Source organism: Grus americana, chromosome 1, assembly GCF_028858705.1.
Source record: "Grus americana isolate bGruAme1 chromosome 1, bGruAme1.mat, whole genome shotgun sequence".
In the NCBI taxonomy this organism is placed as follows: domain Eukaryota; kingdom Metazoa; phylum Chordata; class Aves; order Gruiformes; family Gruidae; genus Grus; species Grus americana.
This window is the reverse complement of record NC_072852.1, coordinates 34,265,497-34,283,281: the sequence shown is the minus strand read 5'-3', so window position 1 is coordinate 34,283,281 and position 17,785 is coordinate 34,265,497. Positions and strand designations below refer to the sequence as shown.

The following is a 17,785-nucleotide window of genomic DNA, read 5'->3' as shown; positions in this document are numbered from 1 at the left end:
GCATTGTACAGCTTGCGAAAGAAAACAGCCAGTGAAAGACACAGTCAGTGCCTTTTTTACAGCATAGAGATGTCAGAGAAAACAAAACACAGAAGCTAGAAGTACAATAGATGAAGTCATCATAGATTAAGTGGGCAGATTTTTAATTCCATGTGAAAGAACTGGAGTGCAATGTGTACTGAGAGGCTGTTCAGTCTAAAAATACTTGGCAAGAGACTTAGAATGAACAAATGACAAAGGCAGAAAGAAATCTGAAGAGTTTAAGATATCATTGTGTGGCGTACAGAAAGGAGAATGGCAGGAACGGACACAGGCAAAACTTGAAATAAAAGATATTTGGGAACCACTAGGAATATCCCAGAATACTAATACACAGGCATAACAGTAGGAAAAGACAATCTTTTCTGCAGCTACAGTTTGAAATGAATGACAGGGGATGAGTTAAAAAAAAGCAACCTAAGAGGAAAAAGCTAATTTCTGAGGTAACAGATTATGACAGCATCGTTCAATGGCTAGATTTCAGAGCTTTTAACACAAACCCCACATTACAGCTAACTTCTCAGTACCCTCTCTTCGTGTCAAAATAACTGAAATTTTGTAATACTTGTTAGTAATTCAGGTTTCATTCTAGCAATACAAGGCGTCAATCCACTGAGTACAAAACAAGCCTTCAATAATCCAACAGAGCATCAGCAGTTAACCTTCAACGTTAGAGTGGCACAGAGCTCTCAGCGTACCAGATCTTCAGCTCCCAAACCTTTACGCCCCTCCAAAGGTGAAAGAAGATGTAGAGTTGACCTGACAGGAAGCCAGAGGTATGCCCTCACAGAGGAATAATCAACCAGTGTTGGCATCTGTTCTGAAGTCGTTCCCAAGTATCTGGCTTAGAGCATCATGTGGCTCATTCAGGTCTTTCAAGTTACCTCAACACATTTAATAGCCCTTAGTCTACTACGCAGCATAAGACAACCTTGGAAATAAGTTAAATTAATATAAATAGTACGTTAGCAAAGCATAAATAAACATTGTAGATGGTATAGGTCCAGTCTGGCTTTGGTGATGCCAGTAAGAAGATGTCTGGAAATGACTGCAGGATAGGAGATTCCAGAGAAATCAATGAGCTGAGGCTTTCTGTCACAGGCCAGTTTAGTAATAAATATGGTGTATTTGTTTGCCTTATACAAGATTAGGACACTTTGGTATTAATAATATTCAGTTGCCTCATAAAGATTAAGGCTGTTTTGTATCAGTTATGAAAGAACACACAAAGGTTGTCTCTCAGGCACAGTACTGAATCTGTACGTGCACGTGCACACACACACATACACACACATATATTTTTATCTATAAATGCCCAGACACCTTCTTTGAAATGAGTTTTGACATTTAGATAACTTAAATAACATTTCTTCTTAACAGTCTTGCTAACTTCAAGGTAAAATTTAAAGTTCTGGAGGATACAGTCATGCTTGTTCCCATTACCGTCCACACAATCCTCAATTTCACACTGCTGTTGTGTATGAATACTTTATGTTTTATTTGCATTACAGTTTAATTTATTCACTGCTGCACAAACCTCAGACTTTATGTGAAGTTCTTTTAATGTTTTACCAGGAAAGCCTTACAACTCTGGAAGTATTCCTTTACCTTCCTTAGTTCCCAAGGGATGTTTAACAGTAAACATTGCTATGCTTTAACTCCACTAGTGCGTGGGACAACTTCTGATATGTCTGTACCCCTTGTATCCAGACACATAATTTTAATACCTTGAATGTAAACATCTACATCTGAGTCACCCTACAATTCCTTTATTGTGGAGAGAAATAAGTAGTTTTATAACGTGATTAATTTGCATCATTTCAGATGTCAACTATACTCCAATGACTTAGCAGCTCTTTTTCTCTCCATTGGTTATTAATATAGCCCAGAAAATCAGCTCAGATTAAAAGGTCAAATCTGTAGCTGTCCAAATGTAAATCATACCATTTCTATATCCAAACCACCCTTTGGTCCCACAAATCTTACCTTCATTCTCTGGGTCAAGTATTAACACAAGCAAAAACTTGGGACTTTATTGTTAGATGGCGTAAAGCCATACAGGTATAAAGCCTGTTCCTCATCTGCTGTGGATATTCTGAAGGCTTATGAGAGACATAAAGACGTACATGTAAAATATGAAAGTATGGGACTGCCTAATACAACACTTAAGTGTCGTAACATGAGCTGTACCTTGCACTAGTGCCGGACCTTTGCCAGTGGTACACTGCTGTAGTCATACCTATATGATTTGTCCTCATTCTGATAATCCTTCTGACAGTGCTCTGTCCATTATGAAGTACATTATGTTGTCTAATAACTCTACTTAGGTTCTTTCTTTTCTATAAAATTGGGGTGTTAGGTGGTAAAACTAATTTTTGTGGCATCATATGATGAGCTAAAAATTTAAGCAAAGATCCACCTAATTTGAAGTTAAGAGAACTGCAATACGCACCCTGATTCTCCACAATCAGACATTAGTACAAACTCCATCACTTTGGTAGAGTTATACAATCATAAAATGAATGAAAAGCAGAAGAGAAGACAGGCCAGAGGTCTCCCGAAATGGGCACAAAACAAACCTTCATAGAAAAAAAAAAATATTCTGTGGTTCATACACAGCTGAAGCCAGGAGAAATGGAAGCACAGCCCAGGGTATCCACCACTTGGAAGCATTCCTTCACCTACATACAGGTGAGGACAAACCTTATAATATGCTTTAATCACCAGCTAGAATAAAACCCCAGAGCATCTCCCTCACCTTTGTATATGCCCAGTGCACATACATGCCATTTCAATTTTCCATAAAAGAAATTATTCAGATACCTTTTAGAAACATTGGAATGCTGCCCTCAATGGAGATAGAGAAAACAATTTCACTTAAAGATTTGAGGAAAACAGTGATGGGACAAATACAGAGCTGAGAGCAGGCTCTTGTCTCAGCTCCATCACCAATTTCCTACAAGACCCAGACAATCACCAAAGCATTTTCAACTGCAAGATATAAGGACTGAGAACCTGCTGCCCAAAATAAATATTTTCATCATCATTTACACTAATATAAAGGTCAGTGCAACTTTATTGGAAGCTGTGGGTAACACCTGACTAATTTGGCCTCAAAAAGCTTAATCTCTTCCCTTTTCCTTTGCTTTAGCTCTCTATTGTAAAACAGGGGGATATTAGCATAACTATCTCCACGAGTTGCTATAAAGATCAATCCCTAATGTCTGCAAAATGCAAAACCTTTTTTATTACTGCCAGTGTAGGAGGCAGTGATTTCTTTTGTGATTTGGAGAAGCGTAGTACTGTAAGAAATTACAAAAATAGCTTTTTAATGGAGGTTTTAAAGGTACTTACAAAAGTTTAAGTGAAACTCGACAATCTTTCTATCCATTTTAAAAAGTACTTCAAGTTCCCATTTCAAGTAATGTAAAATAACAATAAAAAGAGATCAAGAAAAGATTAGACTCATCTTACCGAGTGCCTTTTATTAAATAAAGTTTTATAATGAATTTTAATTCAAATCCGTTGAAACTTTTTATTTTAATATCTCAGTTTTTAAGAAGCAATTGTGTATTTTAAGTCTGCTGCAGTCAGCAGAATTGCAGCAAAGTTAGACTTGGATTTTGGCAACAAAGAGCTTTTGGAAGACCACCTATCTGATTTTTTTCTATAGAAACTGTTTTTGAACATGTTGAATTTTCAGTGTTTCTTGAGCACAATCACAAATACACCTTTTGAAAAACTGACCTTCTGGCTAGAAGGTCATAAGCCCAAGTTTGACAGTTCTTAAAATTTCTCCATTTTAAGCTCAGTTTTACTGTCATCTTCCCTACGTACAGGATGGAGTTAGTGATTTCACTTACAAGTCAGAAATCCTCACTAATATTGATGCAGCATTCTTAGCAGGGTGGATTAAGAGAAGACTTCTCACATCATATTACAACAAATTCATAAATTATGCAGTATCACACAGGAAAATTAATTCTGTGCTGTATTTACACAAGCATTTGCTTAATTGCTCTTCTGATATATTGTATTGATCTTCAGAATGTGTGGGTTGAGTTAACCTATGACAACATGAAATAGCATTTTTAAGGTACCATAGCCCTTGTGAGAATAAACTTCTTTTATTTTTAGGCATAATTCAACACAAAATGAATAGTACTCTGGTAACCTGGGCATTTAAACTGTTTCTTTCTGGCCATAGTTTAAATATATTTTCTCCACAAAATATCATCAGAGATGAAATCCAGACAATAGGAATCTATCATTGATTTCAATTATGATGATTACACTCCAGGGAATATGAAGTGAAAAAAAACAGAGAAGACATAAGTCTATACAGAAGGGAAACAGACACTAGATGCATCTGCAGCTTCTTCCAGCCTCGAAATAAAGTTTTTCAGCTGAACATCCATCCCTCAAAATAATGCAGTTTAAGACTAGCAATAATCTCTCCTTTCTTAGTTTACCAGTTTCAGCCATGCCCTTCCTTGTAGAGAAGTATGGATTTTATACATCATTTTGTTAGGCAAGAGTGCTGTGATATGCTTTTCCATAATAAAACATCCTTGTATCCTCTTTTCCCTTTACAGTTTCTAATAGTTCATCCCACAGACCCTGAAGGAATTCAGAATTAAAGAAATACTTTGCTGTGTACCACTGCCATCTGCTGCTAATCTCTCCCTGTGGATAAAGAGGTCTTATTTCACCATATATTTAATCCACCAAAGATCTTCAGCTGAATTTGCATAGTCAGTTCAATATTTCTTTTATAATACTTATCAAACAACCTCTTCCCATTCTGTTACAGAGCTTTTCATTGCACATCTTGGCAGATTTATTGAGGTAATGGATTCAGTTTCAGTTCCAGCAAGAAAATTCTTTTCTTTTGCCAGTCAGTGAAAAAGGTTTGTGCTTGTAGTCTCATACAGAACCAGACTGTTCCAGAGAGGAAGTGTCCATCTTAGAGACTCTAACAGTTTACACATTTGCCATCTGTACTCAAAGATCTTCAGTAAGATGAACATGTTATTTCTAGAGTCCCACTTCTGCAGCACTTCTAACACCCACTCATTCACACCATTTCTAAGGAGTACATCATCAGAATTGCTGCATAGTTACTTTCATTTACATGGTACTCTGACTTGAGCTTCTAAATACATGTAACCAGGATATATCAAGATCTGCTGCATAAATACTGTCAAGAAGCAAATACAGATCTGCATGAAAAAGAGCAAAGGAGAGTATGATGTATAACTGTATGGCTAATTGAAGCTACAAAACAAACCAAACCAATTGGACAAGATTTGAATTGCAGGAAAACATATCTTATCCCTCACACCTTGTCTTTTGAAAAAGATGGAGCCATATCTTTAATCTACAACATCTGGAGAACAGAATAGCTCCCATCAATATGTGACATGATCCTTCATGCATTTTTAAAGCATCTCAGCACACTGGAGACTTCAGAACAGATATCATCACTGTTCTGGAATTAAAAGAAACTTTATTGTCAGAATAAAATGCACAGGTAAGTCTTAGATAAAAAGGAAGCAAGTATTGGGCCTCAGTTTCACGTTCATCGCAGTCAGAATAGAGTCACCTTAACTTCTAAGCACGCTGCTATACCATTGTCTAGGTGGATAGTTCTCAGCTTGATATCTCACACTCCCTGTCTGTCTGGAATAGTCCAGTTCCTCACGTCCTACACACAGGCATACACGTAACGCGGGAAAAGCAATCACAGAACCATCGCTGGCTAGTGCGATCAGTGAGCCATACAGTGCCCACACAGGCTCCCTGGGAAAGGTGCCATGGATTTTTTGACCACTTTTGCAGAATTCTCATCTGCCTAATGAATCTACTTTTTGAATTATTTAGTTTTTAAGGTGTTTTGGAGGGTATAAGGGAATACTACAACAATTAAGTAAGAAATGGGCTTTCTGTGTTTTAATAGTGAAATCAGCTAGAATCCATTAACAAACACAGAACTTTATCATGCACTAAGAATTATCCCAGAATTCCTCACAAGAGGAAAATCACACAATAAATGTCATTAAAAAAAAAAAAAAGAGATTTCACTTCACTTTTCCAATCAGACAAAGTTCCAGATTCTCAGGAGGAATGCAGCGTGTGTCAGGGCATTCAATACAACATGTGTAGGTAGCATCTAAATAGTAAACATCTGTTTCACTGTCCCACACCTCCTGAGCCTCCTCCATTCTGCCTGTGCTCCACTTACTTCACCCCAGTGAAGAACAGATACCCCTTGTTCCTATTCAATTTACTTTTTGCCTCTGTCCCTTCCCAGGAGGAAACCGTTTCCTTGCTTTGATCATAAAAAGCTCAGCTAGGCAGCTGGAGCAAACAAGCTTTTCAGTGGCCCCCATTGACAGTAGCTGGGGCTCTCATTGTTAAAGGCTTCATGGAGAATGTACCTCTTTATCTTCTTTGACTTCCTGCCTGCTTCACCCTCCCAGAGAGTTTATGAGGGCACTGCATGAACTTTCACTGTGAGTATCTCACACAGACCAGCGCAGGATACAAGACAGTACATAAGATGAATGAGTGGTATTCTCCAATACTGAATTCTGAAATTAGTTTAAACAGTGTACTTTTAGTTGGATTTTTTTCCATAATCCTACACCCAGAATTATGGAAGAACAGTGTGCACAGAGATAACAAGTATATGTTGTCTTTTAACTTCAGCTAATTAGAAAACCAATGCTAAAAATGTATTTCTTCCTCTTTTCCAATAACTAGGAAACTAACAAAATTATTTGCATTTCTGGAGGATAACTACAATACTCTCTACTTCCTATCATTTCTGGCCTTCTATTAAGTCCTCTCTAGAACAATCTTGTTGGGCTAAGTGCTGTTTTCATATAAACAAATGAAGCTTCTAAAGAGAAAAAAACAGGTTAATAACCAGCCACATGACTATTTAAAACATTCAGTCATATGTGACCTTGTACTATTGCTACATGAGCATGGCAACACGAATGAGCAGATACTTCTGAAGGGCCACACTGCTGTTCACTACAGCTCCATTTTCTTTCTCTTTCCCTGTAGATCACCAAAAATAGGTATTGTTTAAATAACATCTACATCATCTGCAAACACTAGATGAAAAAGTTTAGGAGAGGTGAGAACAGTCATGGAAAATGAATGAACACAAGGCCCATGCATCTTAAAGAATTGCAGTTACCAGAAAATCTCTTTTTACCCTCAGTTCTTTGTTTACTTGGACTGCGGCTGAGGCTAGGCAGTAAAGCAGCACATACAGAAACAGTGACTACCCAATTAACTACCACATCAATTACGGGCACCTGTATATGGCATACAGCTTTATGAAAGAATAATGAGAGCTCTTCATGGTCATTTGGCCAATGCTAGGAGCATTTCCAGCTGGAATGTAACTTGAGCTGTAATTGAAATGTATTGCAACGATGGAAAGAAGCTCCACAGCAGTCTTGTAAGAGGCAGCTTGCTGTCGCCATGGTCAGTTACCATGGTCAGTCTCAGCAAGAAGGATCTAACTTTTTGGATTTGTCAACTCTTCAAAAACATTGTGAGAATTTCTGGCATTTTCAACTTAAAAAAGAGACATCCATTTTGATGGTTCAGCCCAAAGGTATGAGATGAAGGGGGGAATAACAAGTATATTAATTTCTTGGACTGTGGTAGAAGTTGGAAACTAGAAGTGCAAAGAATTTAAGATAGTTTTGCTGAGGTATCATATCCAGGAAGAATACCTCTATTGCAGAAGAGAAACATCCATGTGTAGTGGTGTCGCATATACTTTGCTGAAGAAGTATCCAAGAAAGATACTTCCATCAAAAGTTTCAGCAGTGAAAAAGTCACAAGGCTGAAACACTAGGCCCACTGGGGACTTCAGTACCCAGCTCAAGTCACCCTGAGAACTAGAGCCTTCCAATGGAGAGCTTTATAATTAGTTCCACCAGAACACTAAGTACAGTAGGGTAGAAGAATTTCATTGCTCACCCACTAAAGATTATTGGGTTGAGATTGCTATCAGGTGAACCTTTACTGATCTGCAGATTTTTGGCTCCAGTAGAAAACCCCACATCATCAGGACTGAGATCTGAAAATGGGGTGAACAACCTGATTCAGAACAGAGCTGAGAACCTGGGCAGCTTTTCTGATAATAAACAGAACCTCTCCAGCCAGCATGAAACAGCTCTGTTCTTATGGTAAGACCATTCATCATCGACCACACTGCCTAGTCCAGAAGTAGAAGATCTGACATTAGTTTTTGAGATAGGGATCCAGACAGTATGGAAATGTGTTTACAAGGTCACAAAAATGTGTGTATGAGTTCACACTCCTTAAAAAATAGTGGGGAAATTTCCCGTTTATTTGAAAGAACTCCTACAAGTATTTTTGCTTGTCATAGAAAGCTGTCAGTGCCTGCTTTGGAGAAACTCTAGGACAAATTTTGGGGCCAAACTTTGGGGCTTCCAATTCTTACTCTTGAGCTCTGAGGTAAAGCTGGCTGTGGCCTTCTTCAGAAGAAAATCCTGAGGCTTTTACTGCTAGATATACCAAGTGCATGTTCTAAAGCCCGGAAAATGGTTATCAACAAAGATACCTGCTGTGACAATGAGTTGAAGGAATTAACCATCTGGGAAACAGACAGGGATGAAGTAACACCTCTGGCAATGCCTGGTCAGAATTAAAATGACAAGGTAATGGGGGAATACAAAAAAAGATCAAGCTTGAAAAGGCAGATAATTATAATCTAGAGCATATGAACAGATGGCTACACCATCAATCAATGAATAAATAATAGTGCAATCTGACTTGATGGGATGATTGGATGAACTCAGATGACACCAGGCACACTCCACCTTATATAACTAAGTACCAGCCATGAAACAGAGCAGGATGTGAGCACATTCATGCCCTACAAAACTGAAAATACAAAATTAGCAGGTCTTGTATGAATGGATATATCAACAGCCATTGTGTCAATGAATTTACATGTGGGTTATCACTTGGAGATAGAACTAGCTACAGAATGGCTCTGCAACTGGACTGGCCCTTAAGACGAGGAAAGAAAACCAAAACCAGAAATACAGAACAAAAAGGGCAACTGGCATTGTGCCTGCTTCTCTGAATGGAGAGAAACATGTTGCCACCAATGATGTTATTAGTCACATTCCTGTGCAGTCCTGGCACGTGAGTTTAGTAACATGTGTCATCTGCTTTTCTCCTTCCACTTCATGCTTCATAGTTTAATTTCATTTCCACTACCGAAGTACAGCAGAGTTGTTAGCTATACAGTATTTCAGATACCACTGCAAATTCAATTACAGTTTTATTTTGTCATTTGATATGTCAGTGGAATAGAAACAATCAAGAAGATTGACACTGATCATAATCTGAATTGTCATGGCCAATCCTTGACAGAGGCATAAGTTAGAAACAGTATCAGTAATTCAAGACTCCTGACTCTCCAAAATACCTTGGAATGTGCATCAAAATGGCGGATTCTTCACTGCTTGCAAATAAAACAATATACTATGCTTTGCTGAATGGAATTTCCTGGGCAGAAAAATTACTTTTTAAGACTCACATAAATTTAAGAGTGAACATTTGTGGCTACTCTTTTAGCTAAACTACGACAAAAAGTTACATACAAAATCCTAGAAACTTTATTATTTTTAATTACCATGTTACATTTTCTTTCAGCATATTTTTTATACTGGTGTCCTTCCCGGTACTGAAGAAGATTTCATTTATTAGTCTTGTCTTTCCTTTCCTTTCCTTTCCTTTCCTTTCCTTTCCTTTCCTTTCCTTTCCTTTCCTTTCCTTTCCTTCCCTTCCCTTCCCTTCCCTTCCCTTCCCTTCCCTTCCCTTCCCTTCCCTTCCCTTCCCTTCCCTTCCCTTCCCTTCCCTTCCCTTCCCTTCCCTTTCCCTTTCCCTTTCCCTTTCCCTTTCCCTTCCCTTTCCCTTTCCCTTTCCCTTTCCCTTTCCCTTTCCCTTCCCTTCCCTTCCCTTCCCTTCCCTTCCCTTCCCTTCCCTTCCCTCTTTTCTTTCCTTTCCTTTCCTTTTCTTTTCTTTTCTTTTCTTTTCTTTCTTTTTTTTCTTTTCTTTTCTTTTCTTTTCTTTTCTTTTCTTTTCTTTTCTTTTCTTTTCTTTTCTTTCCTTTTCTTTCCTTTCCTTTCCTTTCCTTTCCTTTCCTTTCCTTTCCTTTCCTTTCCTTTTCTTCTCTTTTCTTCTCTTTTCTTCTCTTTTCTTCTCTTTTCTTCTCTTTTCTTCTCTTTTCTTTTCTTTTCTTTTCTTTTCTTTTCTTTTCTTTTCTTTTCTTTTCTTTTCTTTTCTTTTCTTTTCTTTTCTTTTCTTTTCTTTTCTTTTCTTTTCTTTTCTTTTCTTTTCTTTTCTTTTCTTTTCTTTTCTTTTCTTTTCTTTTCTCTTTTCTTCTCTTTTCTTTTCTTTTCTTTTCTTTTCTTTTCTTTTCTTTTCTTTTCTTTTTTCTCTTCTCTTCTCTTCTCTTCTCTTCTCTTCTCTTCTCTTCTCTTCTCTTCTCTTCTCTTCTCTTCTCTTCTCTCTTCTCTCTTCTCTCTTCTCTCTTCTCTCTATCTATCCATCTGCCTCAAAAAGTAATGTCAGATCTTCTGCTTCTGGACCAGGCAGTGTGGTTGCCCCTCACTACAAGAAAGACATTGAGGTGCTGGAGCATGTCCAAAGGACAAGAAAGCTCATGAAGGGTCTAGAGCACAAGTCTTATGAGGAGCAGCTGAAGGAACTCGGGTTGTTTAGTCTGGAGAAAAGGAGGCTGAGGGGAGACCTTATTGCTCTCTACAACTGCCTGAAAGGAGGTTGTAGCCAGGTGGGTGTTGGTCTCTTCTCCCAAGTAACAAGTGATAGGATGAGAGGAAATGGCCTCAAGTTGTGCCAGGGGAGGTTTAGATTGGATATTAGGAAAAAATTCTTCACTGAAAGGAACGCCATTGGAACAGGCTGCCCAGGGAAGTGGTTGAGTCACCACCCCTGGAGGTACTTAAGAGACGTGTAGATGTTGTGCTTAGGGACATGATTTAGTGGTGGACTTGGTAGTGCTAGGTTAATGGTTGGACTTGTTGATCTTAAAGGTCTTTTCCAACCTAAACGATTCTATGATTCTATTTGCACCGCAATAGTTTAGTGTGCCTGCTATTTTCAGCAACATGATAGTATTTGCAGCATCAAGGTTGCTCACTTTGTTTGAACACACCCTAAGAACACATACACATTATGAGATGAAATAAAATTAAAGCAGTAAATCAACCTAATTTCTGAAGAGTGCCAATGAATCCTTCATTCCTCTAGGATGTCAACATAGATAGTTATGTCTCAGAGCAAATGAGGACAAGAATAATCTTCTCTCTTAATGGACACAAGGGAAGCACTTCAAAATCATTCAACAGCTTGTTTTCCTATTCTACAAATAAATGCCGTTTTTCAGGATCACAATGGCAACACTCAAAAGTAAATATCTCCAAATACTGTTAAAACTCTTGCCAATAGCTTGCAATCCATCAAAAATGTTTTAGTGGCAATAACTAAACATCTATTCTTATTACAAAAATTAATAAAGAAGAAAGCAGACAGAGCATAATCTTCAGGTACCAGGTATCTACCAGAAGATGACATCAAGTGATGGGTTTATTAAAGTGTAATGCATTTGCTACATTACTTCACCCTATGCTGTACAGTGCATTAGACCATTATGCTTCAAATTTATAGAGAAGGACCACACCAGTATTTACAAGGTCAAAATGAAGAGCTAAGCAAGTACACATCTGGGGCAGCTGAACACTTCCATCCCAAACTACAGCAATTAGATTGAGTCCACTGCCTGCGCAGCAGAGAAGGAAAAAAAAAAAAAGGTGTTTTGCAGCTAGAAGGTCAAGAGTCTTTCAAAGAATGACTTTAGCAGACACAGGTTCCTGTGCCCAAAATTATGATTCAAAAATTCCACTTATGAAAATAACAATAACTTGTTAAGACCCTCACTGTTCAGCCTAAGAGACCCATAGACTATGTAGGTTTTCAGGAAAGAAAGGTTATGTATCTATGGTTGATGTTCTCTGAAACATGTAATCCATGCACATATTCAGAATATAGGTCTTATCACAAGCAGAGAGGTTTCTGTCTTCAGGATAACATTAACAGCCATGTTCAGGCTCTGTTGACCCTTCTGCTATGTGCAAAAACATACAAAATTCCCACCTTCATTTTTGTTCACCTACAAAATAACTCCTAGGCCAAAAGACAAAGGGGTGTTGAGGGAAAAGGATAGAGAAAATTAATTAAAATGAGGTAAAATTGCTAGGAAATAAGCTCACCGTCTTTCACTGATAAGCCACATGAAGATGGCTCCATACTGTTCCACACATTCATAGCTCCTGAGCTGGGACTTTTTGTCTTTCATGAAAACAGCACTTTCAGGACCATCCAACATTTTCTCAATACCTCCTTAACGGCAGCAGGAAACAGAGGCTGTGAAAGGAGTGCTAAGTGGCTGGCTCTGTAAATATCAGGAATGGGGATATTTCAGAACAGGATTACTGAATGAGGTCAACAAAGCACATGGATAAAGAAGATGTGGTTGAAACAGCCTAACTTGAATTTTCTAAAAGGCTTTTGAAAAATCTCTCATCAAAGGCTTCTATGGAAACCCAACAGTCAGAGCTTTAGGGAAGGTCTTTATGTTGATAAATAACTGGTTAAAAGACAGGGAACAGAAGGTAAGTAGGTTAGCCAGACAGCTCTTGCAGTGGAGGGAGGTCATTAGAGGAGTTCCACAAGGATTTGTGCAGGGGATGCAATCATTCATCATATTCCTAAGCAACCTGGTAAAATGGGTGAGTGGTGAGGTGAGAAGGCTTTATAATGATATTAAGTTATGCACAGTAATAAGAATGATGGCTTGCTGACTGTGAAGAGATGAAAAAGGTCCTTACGGAAGTAAGTCCCTAGGCAATAAAACAGCAAATTAAATTCTTTATAGATGAATGCAAAGTGATGCACAGGGGGCAAAACAATTCTAGGATCATTTATGAAACGATTGGCCCTCAGCTGACCATTATAGCTCAGGAGCAAGATCTTGAGGTTGTAACACAGTACCATGAAAACATGCTCTTAGTGCCCCATATTGTCAACATCTCCCTGCCACAAATGTTAGGAACTATTAAGAAAGGAACAGAAAATCAGGGAACATCAGTATATGACTGTAAAACCCATAGGTCATTTACACCTTTAATACTGTGGGCAGTTGTGATCTCCCTATGAAGAAGGACATAGCAAAGTTGGAGAAATTGCAAAGAATGGCAATAAAGATAATCAAATATATGGAACAGCTTGTGTATGAGGAACAACTTACCAGGCTAGAGATCATCAGCCTGAAGAAGGGATAAATTAGAGTAACTATGATATATGTCTACAAAGTCATAAACATTAGGGAGAAAGTGTACAGGGATGAAGTGTTTGTTGCCTCTTCAGTAAAGACCTAAAGGCATCAAATTAGGTTTGTAGGAAACAAGTTAAAATAAACAAAAGGAGGTGATTCCTTATACAGTGACTTCTGGAACTTGTTGCCAAATAATTCTGTGGATGCTAAAAGTACTTGGGCTAAAGGTGAGATTGGGCAAAAACAGGGAACAGACATAGAATCATAGAATAGTTTTGGTTGCAAAAGTCTTTTAGGATCATCCATCAAGAGTCATTATATACACAAAACTGTGTGTAGATGGAGAGAGTGTTAGAGGACACTACATATATGATTGGATTGTTCTTAATCTCCTGGTAGGCTTCTGCTCATAGTGACAGTTTGAGGCAGGATACTTGGTTGGATGGAGTTTTGGTCTGACTGGGTACAACTGTTATGTTCTTGCAGACACAGCCTGAGTTCTAACATGGTGCACATGACAGAAAGTTCTTGTTTAGGTGTCTACAGATTTACTGTGTGCTTGCATGGCACTTAAACTTGTGAGGTGTTGATGTTAATAGCATTAAGGACCACGTGGACATGCTTCAGCCCTCTAAAGTGCTCTTTATGAACCAGCCACAGGCCCCTCTACTAGCCATGTAAGACATGATATTCTCATAAAATGGGAAAATAGAGAAGCATCCTTCATCAGAGGATGAAGATAAAAAATGCTTAATAGAGAAATGTGAATGAAAAGAACAGAACAAAACCTATTTCTTTCACAACTAGCAGAACCGGAACACATAACGGTGTGAGATTTGTCTTCTGGAATTATAAGAGTAAAAACGTGGTCCATTTGGCCAGATAAGTACCTTTCCTGGAGCTTTTTCAGCAAGCACTGAAAATCTCAGAGAACAGAAAATCCTTCTTGCAGAAGAACAGATAAGCTTTATCAAAGTGAGCAGCATTCCACCACAAGTTATATGTCATGGTGTGTGGGTGTGATAACCTAATGATGTGACTCTTTTGCCTGAGAAAATTCACAGAAGCCCAGGCAATTTGTGTATATGGGGGTCATTATCCAGTTCCACTAATGAGGAAAGGTAGGTGTGGATTCATCACTCGGTAATAACCTTTTGAAATCCCAATACCATATCCTGACAAGAAGTCTTAAGTAGAAGGTCTCTACCTCCATATCCATCCATCCAAGTGGATAGGATATGTCTACATCAGTCCTGGATAACGCACCAGTGGAACAAGCGGTGACCTATCACCCTTCCATCCAGTCCACGCTGGAAGTACTACTTCCTAACTTCCTGCTAATTCCTCTGCTAAGATGATGAAAGACAGAAATGGTCCTGGAAGTCTTCACGACCCCAAGCAAGGGAAGAGTCAAACTGAAGTCAAGTGAAGGCGTCAGAAAGAACAGCCAGGAATTGTGACAATGATTCAGCTTATGCTCTAAGACATTGTGCCAAGTACTGTGCTAAAGCACAGTGCTGAGAGAAATCTTGGCTTCTCCTTGTTAAAAAGCACATGCTGGTACAGATTTGGTAAATACTAGTTTGATGAATAATAAACTAAACCATCCCTTGACTTCATCATTGTTTCTGATGATGTGAGCCAGCAGAGTCTCTGCTGTTCAGTGCTCTCTCAAATGTTCTCAGTTCCCTCTAGCAATTAACAAGGGAAAACAGAATCTCGATTACATTACCTTTCAAAAGGAGGGTAAATGGGAATAGGATCTCTGGTCAGGAGGACCAGCCCCCAATACATTCATAGAGATTAGCACCAGCCTCTGGCTGAAGTTAACTGCTTTAGCTTCTGATATTCCTAGCAAGCATGGTCTAAGGAAGATGTAACAAACTTCTACTGTTTAGACTCTTTCGCACATATGTAGGGCTTGTAGGCAGGGATATGTCTTTAATGTAAATGGAAATAGCAGTTGGTAAGCAAATCTCTCAATGTGGTACAAGTATCATTCATAGCACAGGGCCAATATGTAATCTTTGGAGAACCCAAAGAGCCATCACCCAAAGCGGAAAACAATAGTTTTGACAGTCTAAAAGCCAACAGTGCCTGGAAAGAAGGAGGAAAGCAGGCTGTTCCACCTCACCAGGAGGCTGTAAAGAACAGAGGAGGCTCTGGTTGTACTTTGCCCTCTGTGTAAATGTTCAGTGCCATCTACTCCTGTAGGTATACTCTAAGGATGCCCTACCACACATGCTCAGGACTGCGTCCCTCACAAAAACACAGCTGCAGCAGGTTGCTCATTTTTAGAGAGGGTCAGGAGGTCACCTGACTGATCATCAGAGATTCTGCCCTGCAATCAGCTCCTTCCTCAGCCTGCTCACACCCTCCCAGAAGAAGGCCATAATTGCTAGTTTATAGGCTTGTCTGGGTGGAATCCAACATTTTTTTCAAAGCTATCCTACTGTGCCAAATCCTGTGGTGTCTGCCTCAAAAGCACTCTCCATGAGAACAGAATGCACATTTTATGAGAGCAGGAGAGCATGTCAAAGCAGGTGCACAATATACTTCCCTGGCTTCAAAGAGGAAAAAGTGCAGAGAGATGGTTATTGTACTGAACCCATTCCCCTCTTCGCAGACTTATCTAGAACATCTAACACTTACTATAGATTTCAGTAAAGGCAATTATTAGTATCAGAAGTTCCTGTCCAGAGATACAAAGGAGAAGCTCCTGTGCACCCATAGCATGGGTCCATTCTCATTACACACAATGGGAAAAACACTGCTGATTTTAATAGGAATTGAGTCAAACCCTGTCACCAAACTAGTCAGTGAGCTAGGAAGTGTTGAGGGGGAAGGCTCCTTTCTGCCTTTTAAATCCAAAACAAACAGCAATCCAAAACATATTTTCCCATTTCAATCACTTTCCTGATCTAATAAGCATCTCCTCGCTGTACTAGGGCAATATTATTGTTTATTGATTCCTCATTTTTAAAATTGAATCCCATCTGTTCTGCTTTATTCCTGCTTATTTCCAAAGTTTCCAATTAAATAGAGGGTAAGATTTTAATTCCAGTATGGTTCAAATACACTGAAGTGAAGCTACATCTGCTTTTTCGTCTTCTCCTTTGCAGTCTAAGGATGGGTGGCTTCTTTACAGAAACTTCTTAAACATTGGAAAATACAAGCACTGATGTAAATGGGAAGATGTGCAAAGGTTTCTTTACAGGTTTGTTTTTTCTTTCCTGTTTCCAAACAGGATTGGAGAACTTCATAAAATGTAATAATCCCACAGGAGACTTATGTTGCTTTGATATCAATTCCATACTGGGCTTGACATGCAGAAAGTCAAGGAAATTCAAATATTATAAACAACATGATAGTTTATGTTCATATAAAATGAGATTGCTAAAGTTAGGCTGTGTGGGAGGTTTGCATCGATGTACATGCACATGTAGCAACGTACATGTCCACTCTCCTGTGTTACTAATACCTTTCTATCTGACATTGTAGCTTTTTTCCAATGTTCCTAAGCTTAGCTGACCTTACACACTGTAATTTCCATTGACGGATTTATACACTTTGCCTAGAGATTTGCACTGCAGGAGCAATCGTACTATTCTCTTTTGCTCAGAAGATCTAAACACCAATCACCACACCTCTTAATTCTCCTTGTGCAATCAAATATGTCCTAAAACACATTCACCCTCCAATCCCATGCCCTCTGCTCTTCCTGAAAGCTAACAGAACCAGCCTAGTTTACAAACAGCCTCCGCTTTCCAAACTGCCTCTGCAGTGTCTCCCAATCTCTCTCCTGTTCTTCAGTGATAACTCCATCCACCACTGGAATCTGCTATGACACAATCTAATTGTGACTCCATTGCTGAAAAGACCTGAGAGGGCTTTGAGTACAGAGAAAAGGATCAGGATTCTCATGCCTCTTGTATCCAGCCATTTCCATGCTTTATATAGTGCTGCATGTAACAGTTTTTTTCAAGGAAATGAGATAATAGGAACTGAAAAAATGGAATGTTTTTCATGAATGAACCTAATTTAGTGCAACTTGTATGTAATCTATCACTGGAGCTATCACTAAGTCACACATGTATGATTAACATGACCCCTCTCAATTCAGCTTAGCTTATGCATCATCATCTTTCCTTCCATAGTAGGATAAAGATGTGGAAGTCCATAGGAAAAAAAAAGGGGTCAAGCTAAAGATATTCAGAAATAGCCTGGAATTTTATGACTGATTCACAAGAAATCCACATTAATTGTCAACATCAGTCAATGCACCAATTCTGCAGTGTCCTTACGGTAATGTATGTACAGATGATT

At 38.7% G+C, this 17,785-nt stretch overlaps 1 protein-coding gene across 2 annotated transcripts in view; it reads right to left on the bottom strand.

Moving 5' to 3' along the window:
- Positions 1-17,785, bottom strand: part of TMEM117 (transmembrane protein 117) — a 226,433-nt gene that overhangs the window by 103,153 nt on the left and 105,495 nt on the right. The gene's annotated exons all lie outside the window — the stretch shown is intronic.